Raw genomic sequence first — 17,591 nt, forward strand, 5'->3', positions numbered from 1 at the left:
TCATTTGCTTCCCAACCGTTTGCATCATACGAGCCTGTCTCGAACAGCTGATACCTCCCCTGAGCAGCATTACCACCGCACAGCTCTTGCAGATATTACGTGGTAGATTTATCATGGATAAGGATTGCACGATACTAGGTACTGTATGAATACCAAATAAAAAAAATTACACCAAGCACAGCAAGCAAGAGATGGCTACGGAGAGAGAAAAAGAGCACAAGCCAATAACGACTGTAGCTAGATAGGCTGTTAGTAGACAGCTGTTCAGTGTCTAGAGGCAAGATCACTGCACATTGCTCAGACTGTGCTTTCAGGTTCATTTCTTTCAACCATATCACTATCTTAAAGGGGTCTCCTCCTCCTGCCCCATCCCTTCAGTTGCATTGATACAATTGCTTCTGGGGCTCATGGTGAAAAAAATACCGAGGTGAAAGATTATCTCTTTTTTTTTTTTTTCCTTTTTTGGCCAAGGAAGAAGGGGAGAACTCAAGGGTTGCTGGTCTCACCACAGAAATGACTTGAGGAAACTACAACTTGAAAAGAGAGGAAAGAGGGAGACCCACAGAAAGAATCTAGTGCAGAATTTATAAATGTGGAGATCTGTGGGTGTTATTAGAGTGTTATTATGTAAACATATATTAACAAGTACATATTACATATACATACACTGGCTATTAACACCCACAGATCTTGCATTTGGGAAATGAAGAGACTCTGGGCTCTTTATTTTATAGTAGTCATACAGCTGAAAGCCTCTTCAGAGGATTACATTGCAGGAAAGGTGGTCATACAGTTGTAGTGAACAATAAAAGCGAACCTCTCCCATATAGGCACCCCAGTCCTGCTTAGGCACTATTTCACATAAGCAGCACTATCAGCTGCATTTATCTAATGTTTTTGTTGCATTTTCCATTCTCCCAGGAAGCTTGACATTGCAGAAAAGCAAACCTGACAACTTTTTCTTTTTTGTGGCTCAACTGAAGTTCTCCCTGGGCTTTCCCTTCCTTGACCTGCTCAGTGAAGTGACGAAGAGAAACACAGAAACACAAACATTAAGGAATCCATCATTAAACCTCAGTCACTGAAAATTCAATTGCTAATTAGATCCCAGATACAGCTCCTTTTCTCATTGATACCTGCATGAGCCCACCAACATCCTAGTACTGAGTCAGGGAACTGGATGGCAGTATCTGCCTCATATTTTGTGTTACTTGGTAATGATGCATTTGACAGTGAGAACCCAATCTGAGTTTTGGGAATCTAAGCCAAGTGTGCTGGAAAGATATTAGCAGATGACACCATCTGTAAATGAAAACCCAAGCAAACAGACTGGTGAAGTCACTAAGACCTTCTGAGACTGAACACTCCTGAAACCCTACAGCACTATTTTTAGAGCTGTATCCTAGATAAGAGCTCCGTATGTTTGACTGGTTCTCATTATAGACATGTATTTACCTTTCCCTAAGACAATTCTATTTTACTTTTTTTCTGACAGTCTTCAGACAAGTAGGCAAAAGATCAAAAAGGCTACACCTTGCAAAATAAAATAAATTTGAGTCTTTTTTTTTCATCTTAAAAGATGTCTATCCTAGGTTCTAGCTGCCCTGGAAAATATTAAAAACGCAGGGTGAGATTTGCAGAAGCATTCTGTACTGTCTATTAAGCTGCAACCAATGACATCTACTTATGTCTCTTTGCTGTATGCTCATGATTCCTTACATTTCTTTTGACTTCAGAAATAGTCAGAACTATTAGTTCTATATGGTCAGTCCAGCTTCTTTTCAAAACCATCCTTGTATGTCTTTCCCTTCTGCAGCATTTCTGTAAGAGGAATTCAATGCCTTTCAATAGACTCCAGTGAAACAAGGTCCACATCTGGTCTATCTTGGCACTGTTCTTGGGAGGTTGATGATTTCTTGTGGCCATCTGATAAAACTGGCTGCCAAAAACTAGGCCCTTGGCAAGCTCACTGGGGATCTAATACTCATCTTTAGTCGTCTGCCCACACGCTTCTGGCAAAACCAGACTGTGCTCCAGTCTGGACCTGCTTGTCTGACACTTAGTTGGTCAACATGCAACTCCCTGCAAATAAAACTGTTCCCTTGCACATCTGCCTGCTGAATGCTCTGGACAAAACGGCAGTCAAGGGGGGAGGCTCCCCAGTTTCCCACTATGCTACAGTCTCTGACCCTTCATGCCCTGTCATCTCCTGGCTTCTCAGTGGCATCTTGCTGGCAGAAAAAATGGGCTCCGTTGGCAGCGATTTACCATTTTCCTACTATTTGGCTAGCAGATTTTGATTAACCACCCTCCTGAATATTTTCCACATAGGCCAAGGCTTCTGTGCTGCCAGCAGACACAGACGGGCTTTTCAGGAGAGTCACAGCTGGGAGAGTAGAAGATCCCTTGCAGATGGGCTGTCCTCTAATCACACTGGATGGGAAGGCAGAGGCTTCCATATGTGGGTATGAAGGCAATGACAGGGACAGCAGCAGCAGCTTCAATGGCAACTGCTAGACCAAAGAAAAACACTTTTGAAAATATCCTTCATAACTCTGAACAATGGTGAAGATAGGGAACATGGTAAATCTCATTTGATAAAAACAGACTTTCAGCAAGGAAACATCATCCCTACCTCCATTCCTCCCTTCTCACAAAGTGTCCGATATGCTGGCCCCACATCATCCCCTTTTGCCAAAATCATGGGCTCTACAGCAGGCTAAAGGGCAGAAAAAGTGCCTCACCTGATATGGATGCAAAAAAGGATGGGTGATACCACACAGAAGCCCTCTCTTCCAAGAGTAAAATTTAATTGATTGACCTTTATTTGATTGATTGCCTTGACAGGGAGGAGAAGCAAGGCAGAATGAAAATTATGAATCAGCTGGCAGGTGTGTGAATGTAGAAAGGGTGGGAGATAGTGAATCACCATCACAGCCTACTTCTAAACTCTTCCATAATCAATCTTTTTGTCTCTTGCAGGCTTGACAATGACTCATTCTTTGATGTGCCCTTATATAGCTGCTTTGTGCTTTGCCTGCCAGCCTCCCTGCTGCTGTTCAGTTTATCTGTTATGTGGTGCCAGCAGAGGTTAAGAAAGGCTACATGTGGTTGCCGCAGGATGACTTCAAGAAATGGAGCAAATCACTCCAGTGCTGTGTCAGGCAAAATAGGTGAGTAGAACAGGGACTTCAAAACATAAGGGACATCGACGTGAATTTGGTGCAATTCTAAATAATTTCTAAAAATGTTTATAAAGCATCATGCCCTTGAACACAGTGCAAAGGAATAAGAAGGGGACAGCCTGGCAGCTCTATGTCTCCAGAGCCTGGTAGCCCAAGAGGCTCTGCCTCCCTCTCCACAAACCCTTGCTGTCTGCCTGTTTCCTCTTGGGGTCCTGCAGCATCTGCAACTGGTGACTCCTTCAGATTCCATACCTGTTTTCCAGTCCAGATGGTTGGACTCTGGTCAGGCATTAACACCGAGGTTAATGCTTTGGGCTCAGTAGCTTTTACTGATCTAATCTGTTCTATAACATGGTATCGCTGGCTCCTTTGATATGTCCTTCAGGAAGTGTCCTCAGTATTCACAGCAGCATTGCGCAGGTCTGAGACTAATGGCAGCCCTTAATTACTCAGCATAATGGTACATTCAGTACTGATCAGTCTGGACTGGAGCTAATTCAAGGCTTTCCATCAGCAGAGGCAAAACTGAATTCTGTATCCCCATAGTTGAAGTCTTGGGGCTTGGCTGCTCTTGTCACAGGCTGGGAAGGCACAGGGATGATCCAGGGTGGAGAGTCAAAGAGCTCGCACATGCCCTCCTGCTGGCAGCAGCCAGACCAGTTTCTGAGGACTCTGATACAGACAAAGTGGCACCGTGGTTTTTCAGCCACCGCTTGCCCTGCAGTCTACTGCCTCCCCTTGCCCTCCCTAGATCCAGCCCTGGGGCAGTCTAGCCTTAAACACTAGTCTTTCATCCACCCCGCAGTCTAACAGTTCCCATGATCAAGGAAATCTTCATGGTGTTCAGATTGTAATTTGCTTCTCTGTTTTTTCCCATTTTCCTTCATATTTGTCATCTCACTGCAGATAGTGACAGACCTGCCCAAGAGCTATTTATCTAATTCTTACCTTTAAATCCAGACTGAGATCAGAACACTAAAAATGACATCATTCTATTCATCATCCTGCTCTAAAGGTGCCATACACAAGCCAAAATAAATGTTTACTTCCCTTTTCCTCTGGGTAATATGGCAAAGCCAACATAGCAAAGACAGAGTAAGCTGAATTACCTTCTGACATACACATCCTGCAGAATCACTTATTATTTTGTTACTAGAGGCCTTTTAGAAATGGGACGGTGCTCTAGTCAGTCTGCAGAAATGGCTAGAAGAAAAATGCTTTTTCACTGCACTTGCAAACTGGCAACATTAATTTGGCATTAGGGGTGTCCTCCTCAGCACTGATGATGATCATCATCATATTTCACCAATGCACTCTGGCTTTTTGTCATTCCTACCAAGGTCATTAATGAAGATATTAAGTATTTTCCATCTGAATTTTCATCCTTCATGGCGGGAGTTTTCCTTCCAACCCATCAGCTCCTGCTTGGCATATGTAATTGTCATCCTCCTTTTAATCAGTTCTTTTTTTGCCCATTACATTCTGTACCAATCTCTATTATTAATTGATTGATTAGTGTTAATATTATTCCATTTGGTACCATAACAAAGACCTTACTGAAGTCCAAGTAGGCAAGATCCATCACTGTTTCCTAAAATATTATGTGCCTAGAAAGAGAGTAGGTTATTTCTACATTGTTCATCTTTATATAAATCTCTGTAGCATTTTTTCAATTCCATCTACCCACCTGACTTTAACTAGTCTTTCAGTCACACTTTTTTCAAAAGCCTATGTGCTTCTGAAGTCAGACTAATGACTCAAATTTCCCAGATAGCTTTTCAACCATCCTTCAAAATAAGCACTATGATTGCTACTCTCCAGTCAGAACATGTCAAACTGAATTTGTTAGCCTGACTCTTTCTCACTGAAACTACAATTTCATGTAGAAGTTCTTTATTCACAGAAAAGTAGTATCAGATCCTTCTGGTTTGTGCACAGTAAGCCCTTTGGATTTCAGTTCCACCATGACTGTGGTTATTTCCATTTACACAGAGACCATCTCATTAGACAAGCTGTCTTGGCTCACAGGTTTTATGCTGGTGTCCTAATGAGAAACTCAAGCAAGGTACTCATTTAGTTTTGGAGCCAAACCTGTATTATCTTTCATCTCTATGCTCTTCACTGCAAAACGCTACCACTTCCTCTTCCTTGTTCTCTCTTTATTTATAATGCAAAGAAATCTTTGTCATTTATTTCTATCCTATCTGTAAGGCTGAAATCAATTTGATTTTGGCACTTCTCCAAACATCATTTTTCTTGATGATCTGTGCTTTCGTCTGTGCTTTGTAGGTTTACTGCTAACTCATAACATCATGTATTTCATCTAGCTTGGCATTATGCTTGACAGTCTGTGCTTTATTGTGGCTACCTGTTAAAACTGGCTGACAAAAACAAGGCTCAGAACAATTTATGTGGCAAGCCAGCATTCTCTGCTCTTTTCAGAACCCATGAGGACAATCAGAATTGGAGTTGCTAGGAGTGCCCAGTTGTACAGACCTTCCTAGCACATAAGTCCTAGTTTTGGACATCTTGCTCTTCCTTCTTTCTGCAGATCATTGTGCTTTCCTTTTTTTCTTCTTTTTCTTTCTTCTTCTTCTTTTTTTTTTCTTTTTTTTGCAATTGCTTGTATACCTGTCTGTTTGTCCTCTGGATCCCTGCTACTTCCATCATTTCTCTCTCTCTGCTGTGCTGGAATTAGCTGCTTTTCTGTGTTCCTCAACTCTTTTCCTCTTTTATTGCATGGTCTCTTTCTCTTCCTTGTCTTTATTATTCACAGGTACATGCCAACAGATGGACCTGGACTAGCAGGTTAGATACAACACCACTACATGGGAAAATCTATCCTATATAGAAGATCTGGTTGACAATCAACGAGGACTATTGAAGTAGATTTAGAAATGGACCAAGGAGAGAAGACAATGAAGATGACAATCTGATCTTCAGATTCTTTACCCAACTCTGTCCTTCTCTCCAAGTCTCTATGGACCCAAAAGATCCATAGATATTCTTTTCCACTAAATTCATCAAACAACATTAATACCTAAATAGTTTTTGCCCGTTTAAGGATAATATGCAGACAGAAAGCCTATTGAAGCCACATAAAATAGCCAGTCTTGGTGCTCACAGCTTCCAATCAGCCAGAAGCAATTATTTTGGGGGGGGTCACAATTATGTCTTCTATTATGGCTAACTCTGGAAACATTCTGATGTATTGTAACTCCTACCAAGAAATAGAAGCTCCCAAAATTCAGTGGTTCTTCTTAGACAATGGCAATAAGAGAACAAAGATACGAATAAGAATCTCAGAACATTGTGGCAAATAATTGTCTGTGATTACAGACTATTAAGTATAGATCATTTCTAGGGGTGTGTTAGACCATTACAGATACACTTAAGACAAAAGGTAGTCATATAAGTGTCAGTCTGGCTGACCTCCTACCAACTTCAGTGCATAAATGATACATCATTTTATTGAGCCGGATAGCATCTCACTGAGACAACAATCAAGCTTCAAGACATTGAGGGAAGACTGCAGAGAAGGAGCTTAGTATTTTTGGTGGGGGATGGTGGGCATTAGACAGGCAGGAGTGGGAGGCTGTTCTAAGAAAAAAGGATAGCATGAATGACAGACTAAATCAGGAGTGGGACAAAAGGCAAAGGGAGTGGTTAAAGGAAACAGAGTGAAAAGGTGAGTGAAAGAAAATGAGATCAGGCAAGACTGTGTCAGTGCTGAACCCATTGTCAAGGACGCTCCTACCTCCTCAGAATTTCGTATTTGACTGACAGCTTAAGCACAGTCTTGAAAAAGAACAGAACAAAAAATCAATTCTGAAACAGTTGGTTTCATATCTTTCTAAACAGAACCCAAATATGTTGATGATATGAACAGATTCCAGCATGAAGGATACATGAAGAGACCCTACAAAAGCTGCAGCTTCTGAGTTTTGGTGGTCTGTCCACTTCCACTTATGAGGTGTTCTGGGCAGTCCATGGCCAGCTTTGCACAGGTATTTAAGTGCCGAAAGGTGCAGGTGAGCAATTAGTGAGAGTTGCAAAAGCAGCAACTTCTCTTTAGTATCAGGTTCTCACAAACTTATTTCTTTAGCTACCTAAATACCTAGGAAATGATATCAGGACTTCATTTTAGACACTCACAATTGAAAAATTTGACCAAAATCCTGAATACTTATTTCTTTGAGAAATGAGCAGTTCTGAGGGTTGGAAATAAAAAAAATCAAGTATCTTCTGAGAAGCTTCAGTGAGGCTCCATTCCCAAACAGTAAAACTAAATTAAACATTCCTGCTTAGTTTCCCCTATATAACTCCCAGTCTGGATATTTTTCTTCTGAAAAAAGGCTATTCTGCTTTAAATATCACAAGCTACCTTAATCCAGATGAACTCCCCTCTGTAGTCTTCCCTTTTAAGACAGTGGCAAAGATCCTATTGTTTTCAATGAGGACAAGATTGGGCCATCAGCAACCACTTCCATCAGAATGGACGTGCTGTGCTGTCACAGGACAAGAGAGAATGGAAAAGGCCAGTGCTTGGTTGACTACTTAATGCAAACTATGGCTATGTGAGCTCTTTGGGGTGAGTTCAAGAAAGCTTGTGGGCTTGTATACTTCCAGAAAGACAACATCCCATCAGTTTCAGCAAAATTTAATTACAGACCTCAGAGCAATGACGCTTCTCAGTGTAATCCATAATGAATAATTAATGTAAGTGGCTATGGCACTACCACTGTATTCAGTGACTCAGTAGCAAAGAGAAAGGGTTGATGATCTCCCTATTTGGTGTCATGGGTCAAGGAATTGTAAAGTCAACAAATTCTGTATTGCCCAAATGACACATGGGTAAACTCCAGTTACCCAGTCTTACCCTTTCTTAGCAGATGGATTGCATCTGGGCATTCCTACAACACATCTTTGAGGATTTTCCCAACTGACTTGCAAAAGATGTATAGGAAATTTGTGTTAGAGCCAGGAGTTGAACCAAACATCCTATCCACTCTACCTGTCTGCCCCATGGATCCATCTCTTTATGAGGATGCATGAACCTACTTTTGTGATTTCCAGAGACCCTAAAAAAGGCATAGCCCGTGGAGATGCTGTAGCTCTACAAGCAGTTTTAATCTATGTATCTCTCTTCCATAATCACAAGCCCTGAAGCAAGATAATGCCCACAAAAAGTGCTTTATTTGCATCGCTATATGAATACAAAGTATGGCAGATATTCAATTTCTGTAATCTGCCAGAATCATCTACACCTTCAAGGCAAGCTCAGATAGGAAATGGGTCGTTGACTCACCCTTCTGGCTTGATAATAATAATACTTAGCACTTCTTTAATTCTTTACACACATTAAACAATAAATCAATCCTCACTATGTGATGTAAAACAGACATCGCAGTTTTCAGATGGAGAAACTGGAGAAGAGGAGTTAAGCGATTTGCCCAACTAAGCTGGTGTGGGTTCTAATATTAACATTGCTGTTTCCTGGCCCCATGTGATTTCAGAGAGTTAGAGAAGTCTCAAAACCTTCTTACTTCTTACTTAGAGCTGGTGTTCACACTGGGAGAAAGGCCATTCCACAATCAGAGTTAGCTCTGCCATTGCATTTCTGTATAAATAATCTACACTCTTACTAAAGTAGCTGGCATCAAGAATTCATAGTGTCTGTTTCCCACAGGGAGGAAGTAGAAGCAGAATGGTTAAATGAATTATGCCATATCCTAGAGAGATTCAATATCTAAACCAGAAGAGCTCAGAGTCTATTCCTTTCTTCTGGCAACCAAATTCTGAAAGAATCCCCCACCCATCCCAAGCTCTTCTTTGAAAAATCTGATCTCTTGAAGCGTTTTGCTTGAACTTGTTTCACAGTGGTTTACAAAAGGGATGACCTCTGTTAGAGGCCAATATACCACACAGCAGTCTCCAGAAGGGAAAGAGCAGAAAGTGTGTGCATGTGTAGTTTGTGCATACAGCATACACCAAGCTCTTATTTAGGGTGTCTCCAGTGAGACATAGCACCACTGTTACAAAGCACCAGAAGTCCACTAGTTCTGGCTGTGCCACGCCCTCAGGCTCAGCTATCTCAGCCTGCTGTGGTTGGTGCTTGTCTGAGGCTTTCTTGGGCAAAGCAGCCAGCTCAGGGCTCTCTGTTCTGGGTTTGGAGAAGATGCTGCCTATTCCTCATATGTCCTCTGGGATAACCTCACCCAACCAAGGACCCCCAAGGCTTCTTGTGGCAATTGTTTGTACAAACCAAAAATGCAACATCATTCCCACTGCGAAGTGGCAGTCTCACGGACCCCAGCTCTCCTAGAGCTTCTTTTGTCTCAGCTCTCTGTGCAGTGATTCTGCTCTTGGCTTTGGGCAAGCCAGGCGCTCATTTCCAGTTTTTGTTGCAGAAAACATCAGTGGGTGGCAAATGAAATAAGGTCTTCCACTTGGAGCAACAAGTTTTCTACTATGAAGGTACAACACTCATTGCTACTCATTGCAACTAATCACAAGTGAGAAATAAATGTTCAAAGAGCAGCTTCTTACACTTGTCCCTCTGAGATCAACTATCCCTGACTTGAATTCCCAGACCTACAATGGATTTCTTAATATATACCTCTCTAAAATATATCCTCCATTTCTAGAAGTTATTTTCTATATTCCTAGGACTTGTCCAACCCTTTTCACTCCACAATCAAGTGTATGTCGGACAAAGTTTAGCAAATATCCAGCATATTTGCTTTTCTCACCAGAATGTCTACTTCTGTTTCCAAAATCTTGGGCATTCTCACATTTATTCTCCATTTGTCTGCCTTCCGATCACTTCTTGTCTTGCTGCAGCTGTTTCCTATAAGTTTGATAGATTTTCCACCAGCTTGTTCAACAGGATAATTGTGCTTTGGGGATTCATGTCAAAGCCTGTATTTCATATCAATGTGTTTAAATAGAAGATACTACCTAGCAAAAATAGATTTGACACACAGGATCTCTGGATTAAGTGCATAACCTTTTCAGTCAAAGGACAAAGTTTATGATTACCTTGCTTCAGGGACCACCTCTTGTATCTCTAACTTGGCCCCCTTCATTCAAGCGGTCTGTATTTTGACAATATGCAACTTTCCTCAACAGTTCAATTTGCTGCTCCTTCAGGGCTAGAATAAAACATCTGAGGCCTTTCCTATTGTTATAGGTAAACGCGACAAATTGACAACCACTCGGGCCGGGTTGCATAAATTCCAATTTAATAAAATAATTGAGCAAGTCACAAGTAAGCAAAACAGCGCTGGGCGGCCGGGGAGTCTCCTGCTCCACCAACGGCGCGCGCGATCCCCCGCTCACAGTCCCCTTATATGCCTGTAACTTCTGTGGTTGCGCCGGCTGTTGCTGGGGGGGGTCGGGATGAAAGCTGGGGTCTTCCTCTGCGTTGTGCGTGGTGCCCTTCAGGTCGCGCGCATACATTTCACAATGCAATATCGCTCTGCTGGCTCAGTACAATCATTGTGGTGATAGCCCGTACTTAGCGCCTAGTTTCATGGTAAAATCACTTCCCGAGTTGATGTAACAAATTATCACCTATCACACTATCCTCACATGACTTTTATATATCCTTTTTATAACAGTCTTTCACAGTAACTTAAGAAACCTCCATCTTAGTGTCTTTAAATACAATGTCATCTAGTGTTGAGAACTTCTTAAATTCACAATAGAGCAGCAAAGTTACCAGCATGACTTGTATTTCCTTGCAGTACTTTGGAGTCACACGTGTCATAACATTGTCCAGTCTCCATAATTTCTAGTCTGGATTTAGTGGTGTCCTCTGCTCAGCAAACTACGATTGCTTCATTAAAGGTTAACGTTGGAAGGCCCAGAAAGAGAGTTTGTCCATCCCACTCTTACCCCATTAGTGTTAGGGGGATTCAGTTCCTCTTTTCAGCCCCAATCCAATGTCATGGTGCTGCAGGGGCCAGGGGCTCCCTGAGGGCCAGGTGGGTACCTGCGAGGGCTCCCAGTGGTGGCAGGGCCAGGCCTGACTGCCAGGGTTCGTCCCCCCTGCCCCAAGGGAGCAGGGCCCCAGGGGCAGCCAGGGCAGCCCCAGCCCCAGGGAGCGTCAGGCGCCATTGTGGGGCCGGGGCCGGGGTGGGATTCAGGCGTCCCGTGGTTGGGCAGGGGCAGGGGCAGGGGCAGGGCCACGGCCATGGCGGGACCGGAGCCAGCAGCGCTGCGGAGTTGTGGGGCAGTGACCGAGGGCCCCGGGCTGGTCTGAGATGGGGCCAGGGCTGTAGGGCTGGAGGCCCCCACAGGAACAGGGAGGGCTGGGGGGGTCCTCAGGGCCCTGACATCCAGGACTGAGGGCAGCTGCAGACACCTCTAGGAAATGTCGCTGGAGCAGTTTCAGAAGTCACCACCACCAGCAACCTTTGATACCTCCCAGTGAAATTTACTCTCCCTCTAGCTCAGACACTGTAAGCATTCCTTAATGCTTTGCATCCACATCAGGGCCACATCAGGTGGTCCCATGTAAGAGAAGGTGAGTATAACTCTATCAGGTACAAATCCACCACCTCAGATCCACCACAGGTTCTTAGGTCTCATCTTTTTGCTCTATTTAACACCCTGTTGCTGTGAGGTCTATTTTCATGTGTCATATAGCATTTCTCACAAGTCCTCTGTCAGATGAGAATCATTGATAGCTTCCTCCACCTGACATAACAAAAACCACAACCAAGTGCTGTGGAAGCAGTTATTGTCAGAAACGTGGTTGCTTTCTGCCTGCTTTTCTTCTTCTGCCACCCCTCGCATGACAATATACAATCCAGCATGGGTAAAATTTTCTCTGCTTTTGGAGATGTGCTTTAAGTTTCCTATCTTTCCATCTGGACTCCTTCCTTCCAGAAATAACTCAGAGTCAAGGAGTCTGCAGAATTTACAACATTCAGGGCCAAATTCAGGCTAAGAAGTAGAGCATAACCTGCTCACTCATTCCATCTGGCTCTCTCACAAACTTTAACTTTGCATTGCCACAACTTTTTCCATGGTTATACCGGAATTCTTATTTTCCAGCCATTTTACCATGGTTAATTTCTTCACAGACCTAGCCCATGCTGTTTTCCTCCCTTTTTACCAAAAATACATTGGTCCAAGAGCACTATTACTATGCATCAAGGCATGGGCAGATCCCCTGCAGGAAGGAATTCTCCCTTCTCCCAACCTGACATGCACAGTTTTATCTAGAGATGAAATAAGTACAGTCTGAAAAGGTTTTTGCCTTCCTCCAGACCCAAAGGCAGCCCTACCATACCCCAGATCAAAGAACCACCTGCCATCTTGAGAGCTCAAGTGGCAGAAGCGACTGAATCATGGCTTTAGTCTTCTGCAGAAATTCCTTCAGAGTCAGAATTTCTCCTGGGGGGCGGTGGGACGCAAACCCTCCAGAGTAGCCTCACTGCTCCTGAGGAGAGCTCAGCATGCTCTTATCTGTGCACAGCCAGAGCAGTGTCCCACCTCACAGCAGCTCCATGATATGACTGTCACTGTGGAGATGCTGTGCTTCTGCCCGGGGCTGCTGAGGAGGTTTGGCACCACTGTTCGGTTCTGTACATTCAGCGGGGAACTGCCACGGATAACAAGGATCTCTCCGCCTCCAAGGTTCCCAGAACAGTAATGAGGAACTCCTGCACATGAGGTGGCAACAGGGAGGGGACAGAGGGATGGACAGATATCACAACACAAACGACACATGGATTTACCATGTTGCATCACAGAAGTTTAAAAAAAGGTTCTTTTTTCTGCCTGTTTTATTGTCAGCCATAAAACTCCATTGTTTTGCTGAGGAGGGAATCTCCATTGCTGTTTCAATATGCTGTCATGAATTATATTAATGTGCGATTAATTATAGTGATTAATCATCAGGCACTGTTATCAGATGAACACCATGACATACATGAGCTTACGCTAACCCCGGTTCATGCTTTGGCAGACTGAGGAAATGACTCCTGCTTGGCTGAGCCAAGCTCACTGGCTGGGTGGCCTGCATCTCTAGGTAACCTTGATCTTTGTGCATGTTGCACCCTATTGCTTTCAAAGACATGAGGTATCTCAGCAGTCCTAAAACAATCTCATCTCATACAGCATTTCTTTCCAAATGAAACCCTATTATGAAAAAAGTGCTGTTACACTCAGCATCACTGAATGTACAACTATTGCTAGACATGTACACACATTTGGAAACTGATTTTGAGATATAAGGCTATTGTCTGACTACTGTCATTACATGGCACACAGTGATTTCATAAATTGAATGATCTTATACACCTAGATCAGCCTGAACACTGGAGAAAGGACACTAACATCCAGAATCATCCAAGCATGTTTGGTGACCTTAGACCAATTTTACTAGTTCTTCTGGCTGCAGGGCAATTTCTTTCCTTCAGACAGAAATGTTATTTCCTTTCTCTTGGTCTACGTTATACATGGGCAAATCAGCAGCCATTTTGGCCCAACATCAGCAGAGGGGAGATGCCGTTTGTGCACTGGTGTCCTAAATTGGCATCTACAAGTCCTTAACCTTGTTTCACTGACTTGGTAAGATCAGTAGGAACAAATTGTCCAAAATGACAAAAGAAACTTCTTTTGCCTTCACATGAGGAACATACCTGCATATCTAATCATATCCATCTGTGCCAGATCAAGGATCCCTCTATCTCAGGATCTTTTCACTTTCTGGCAAAAGCAGACGCCAGGGAAGAGTATAAGAAGACAGGCTTGTAATACTGGTGCTTCAGGACACTCTTCCAGCCTTCAGACATATTCTGGGGAAGAAGCTGTGATTTTATATTTAATAACTATCAGTCAATATTTATTCTGTGAACGTAAACCCATGTAAACCCACTTAGCATCTACCACCTCAGGCAGCATGACGTTTCAAGCCTTCACCTACTCACTGTGAGCAGAATCACCTCCTTTTCTTTATTCTGACCTTGCCTTCTGGTAGTTCCATTTGGTGGGCCCCAGATCTTTTACTGGAAGACACAGTGATCACCTATATGCTTTCTTCCTGCTGCTCATCATTTTGTAGACTTCTGTCATCTTCCTTCAGATGCCTCTCTTCCCAGTCTATTCAGCCATTCAGCCTTGTTGCTCTTTTCTGTACCTTTCCAGTACTGCTATCCACACAAGCACAAGAAAAACCCAAGAGATCAAAAAGCAAGTCCAGCTTTGGACAACACCGAACACAACAATATCAGCAGGAAACACACCTAGAGTTAGAGGAGCAAACAGAGCTGTCATGCTCCTCACACTGAGGGAGAAACACGCCTGGCTCCAGACCCACTCCCTGCTTATCCAGGTTCATATTTCACTCTTTAGCAGAGCAGTGCCATGACCTCTTCTGCCCTGTCCTCACCCATTAAATGCACGTCATCAACTTGATCTGTGTCTTGCCAGACAGCTGCATCAGGCATGAAGTCATGGCAGGAAGACTAGAAGCTGCCATAGATAAAGGGAGTCCTCTCTCATTCTCCATACAGCTTCACTAAAAGGAGGACCTCAATATGCAGCTTAACACTGCAGCCTCTCTGCTATCATGTAACCTGCCACACAGCTAATGTGCGCCATTCACTTGCTGGAAGAGAGGAAACCTGAAAGGTCGTTCTGCTGCTTTATCTAGGAAAAACATATTCTTAGGCCTCTCCGGCAAAATTGAGACCATTTCCTTTCATGTCCAGTGAACCAGAAACCAGGATCTTTAAGTGGCGCAGTAGAACTGATGATCCTGTGGAGCTCACTATATCAAGTCTGGCACTGACAAGGACAACTTCCCTTGTGCAACTGTGGCAGCTCTGGCTGCAGAACAGGCTCCTGCCAGCACCAGGGACCCTGGAGTTTCCACCATCCCTAGCCTTGGTCCAAACCCAAGAGGTCCCACACAGGTTCTTCTCAGGCACTGGACTAAAATTTACTGAAAAGTCATCAAACCCAAGATAATCTGAGTGAGGAGTTTTGAACAGTGAGATGATAAAGTCTGCAGATGAGCCAAAACTACCAAGACTGATCAAACTAAGGCTGCTGCTGAAGAAATGCCAAAGAACCTCACAGTGTTGAGAGACTGAATGATAGCTTGGCTTGCAAAATTCTGGGCCACCTAATGGAAAGTGGCACACATGGAGAAATCAGTGCTAACTATACACATGCAGTATGAGGCTCTGTAGTAGCTATTACTGCATAGAAAATGCATCTTGGAGTTATTGTGGATAATTCTCTGAAAACGTTAACTCAGTGTTTGATGTGCATGCAGTTCTAGTCACTCCGCTGTGAAAAGATTTTGTAGGACTAGGAAATGTTCACAGGAACATGAGAAAGATGATCACAGGTATGGAACAGCTTCCCATAAATAGTACAGGAAAATAGTAATTAAACAGTACAGAACTCTTTTGTTTGGAGAGCAGAGCAGGACAGAGCAGGAGTGAAAGGATGGTTTTGTGGAGGAAATGGACTCAGAGAAAGTATTGAGCACTTCTCATAAGACAAGAAATAAGGGCCAACTGAAAAAATAAATCTTTGTGTAGCAGGTTCAGCACAAACAAAAGTATGTTATCGCACATTCACTAGTTGCATTGTGGAATTCATAGGATTCTGTGGGGCTCAAAGCATAGTTCAAAGAGGTGGTTTAAAATTTGTGGTTTCTAAATGACTGAGACAAACTCATGGAGGACAGGTCTACCTGTGCTATTGGGTCAGCTGTCTCAACCTCCAGAACAGAGAGTCCCTAAACCACTCACTGTTTGCAACTCTGAGAGGTCCTTTCTGTGTTCTCTGGTCCCTAAACTCTTTACCTGAGCATTCACTTCTGGCTTGACCACTCTCAGGTCTCATAAAGGCATTTCTTATGTTCCTCTGAAGCACTTTGCTTTCAATAAAGCAGCATTGTAATGAATCTTTGCTATTTCTAGTAAAAATGAGTAAAAAGAAAATTTCCTCTAAAGCTTTGCTCCTTCTTGTCTTGCACCAGGGATCTTTAGTTAAACTGCTTCATACTCATTTCAGCCTCACTGGTGCAACTTTGTTTTCATAATGAAAAATAAATAAACACAGAAAGCTTTTCTCTAAAGCCAACAGGGGCTATGTTTGCCAGCACTGGTTTCTGTGTTGTCTTTTCATGAAGGTACACAAACAAACGAATGATTGCATATACACAGACACATTTGTGGCCAGGTAAGCCACACACATAATCAGACAGCCAAAAGGAAGGTAGGGTAGGGTGGAGCAGAAGTCTACATGCTGCAGTAGCCTCGAGCTCACGTCTCAAGAACTGCTTAGGGGAGCAGCCACAGAGTGTTTAACACTGTCTGTCTCTCTTTTCTTTTGGAGAACAGAGGAGATGTAAGTGGAGATACACATGCCAAAACCCTGCAATGGATTATGTCCTCTTACCTAAATCCAGTCTATCCTTCCACACTACCTTTCCACAGCTATCTCAAACCTTCACTTCGCAAAAGTGGCAGCCTGAATAACTGAGATCCAATGAGTGACAGAAAGGAAACAATGAGAGAGTTTAGGTACTTGCAACTTCTACCGTTTTTAAGCACTGACTGTTTACTGTACGCACTGGCCACTTACAGTAGCATCCCTGGCTGGCTTTTGAGAGACAGTCTTCTTGGATTCATCCTCCTGGTTTATAAACCACACAATCACACTGGGCAGCAATGAAAACTTTGTGAATTACACAGAGGAGAAGCATGCTCTCTCTCAGGCATCCTGTCAGATAGTGTAGGTTACACTGGGTTTCTTTGTCCTGTTTGTCTATACTAATAACCAATTAGAATCATTAACATGATTCGTGCTGTGGTTTAGATTCAGGCCAGCTAGCACCTTCTGAAACACTTCCTGGGAACAGCTTGGGAGTTTGCATGGGTGAGAGGCCATTCCCAATAGGCAGTTTGGATGTGACCGCTGTGGTTTGGAAGCTAAGAGAAGTTAAATAGGAGGCTGTGGTAAGGCCAAGCCAGCCAGCCCAAGTGGTAGAGGCTAAGCTTTGGTCCATTTTATTTTTTTAGATAGATTTAGCCTAACAGCTCTGGCCTCCTTTGGTGCTTGAGCGAATTCATCATGCGTCATTCTATTTTTGCCTGTCATCCGTCGAACAAGGGCTAATGCTGCCAGTCACACCTGTTGAGATGTGTTTGCTTATTGCTAATGCTATACCAACCTATTTGTGTCATGGAAAGCCTTGACCTTCCTTATTTAGCTTTTCTAAACGTTTCATTTACACTTGTGTGCACTGTTTTTTCCTGCTCGACATTAAGGTTCCTCTTTTCCAGACTGAGCTTCTTTGTGCTAAGATTTCCTGCCTTTTTGCTGAGTAGTTTTGACCTTCATTCAATAAATCAATAATCTTCTCAGAACTTA

Source organism: Apteryx mantelli, chromosome 3, assembly GCF_036417845.1.
Source record: "Apteryx mantelli isolate bAptMan1 chromosome 3, bAptMan1.hap1, whole genome shotgun sequence".
NCBI classification, from domain to species: Eukaryota; Metazoa; Chordata; class Aves; order Apterygiformes; family Apterygidae; genus Apteryx; species Apteryx mantelli.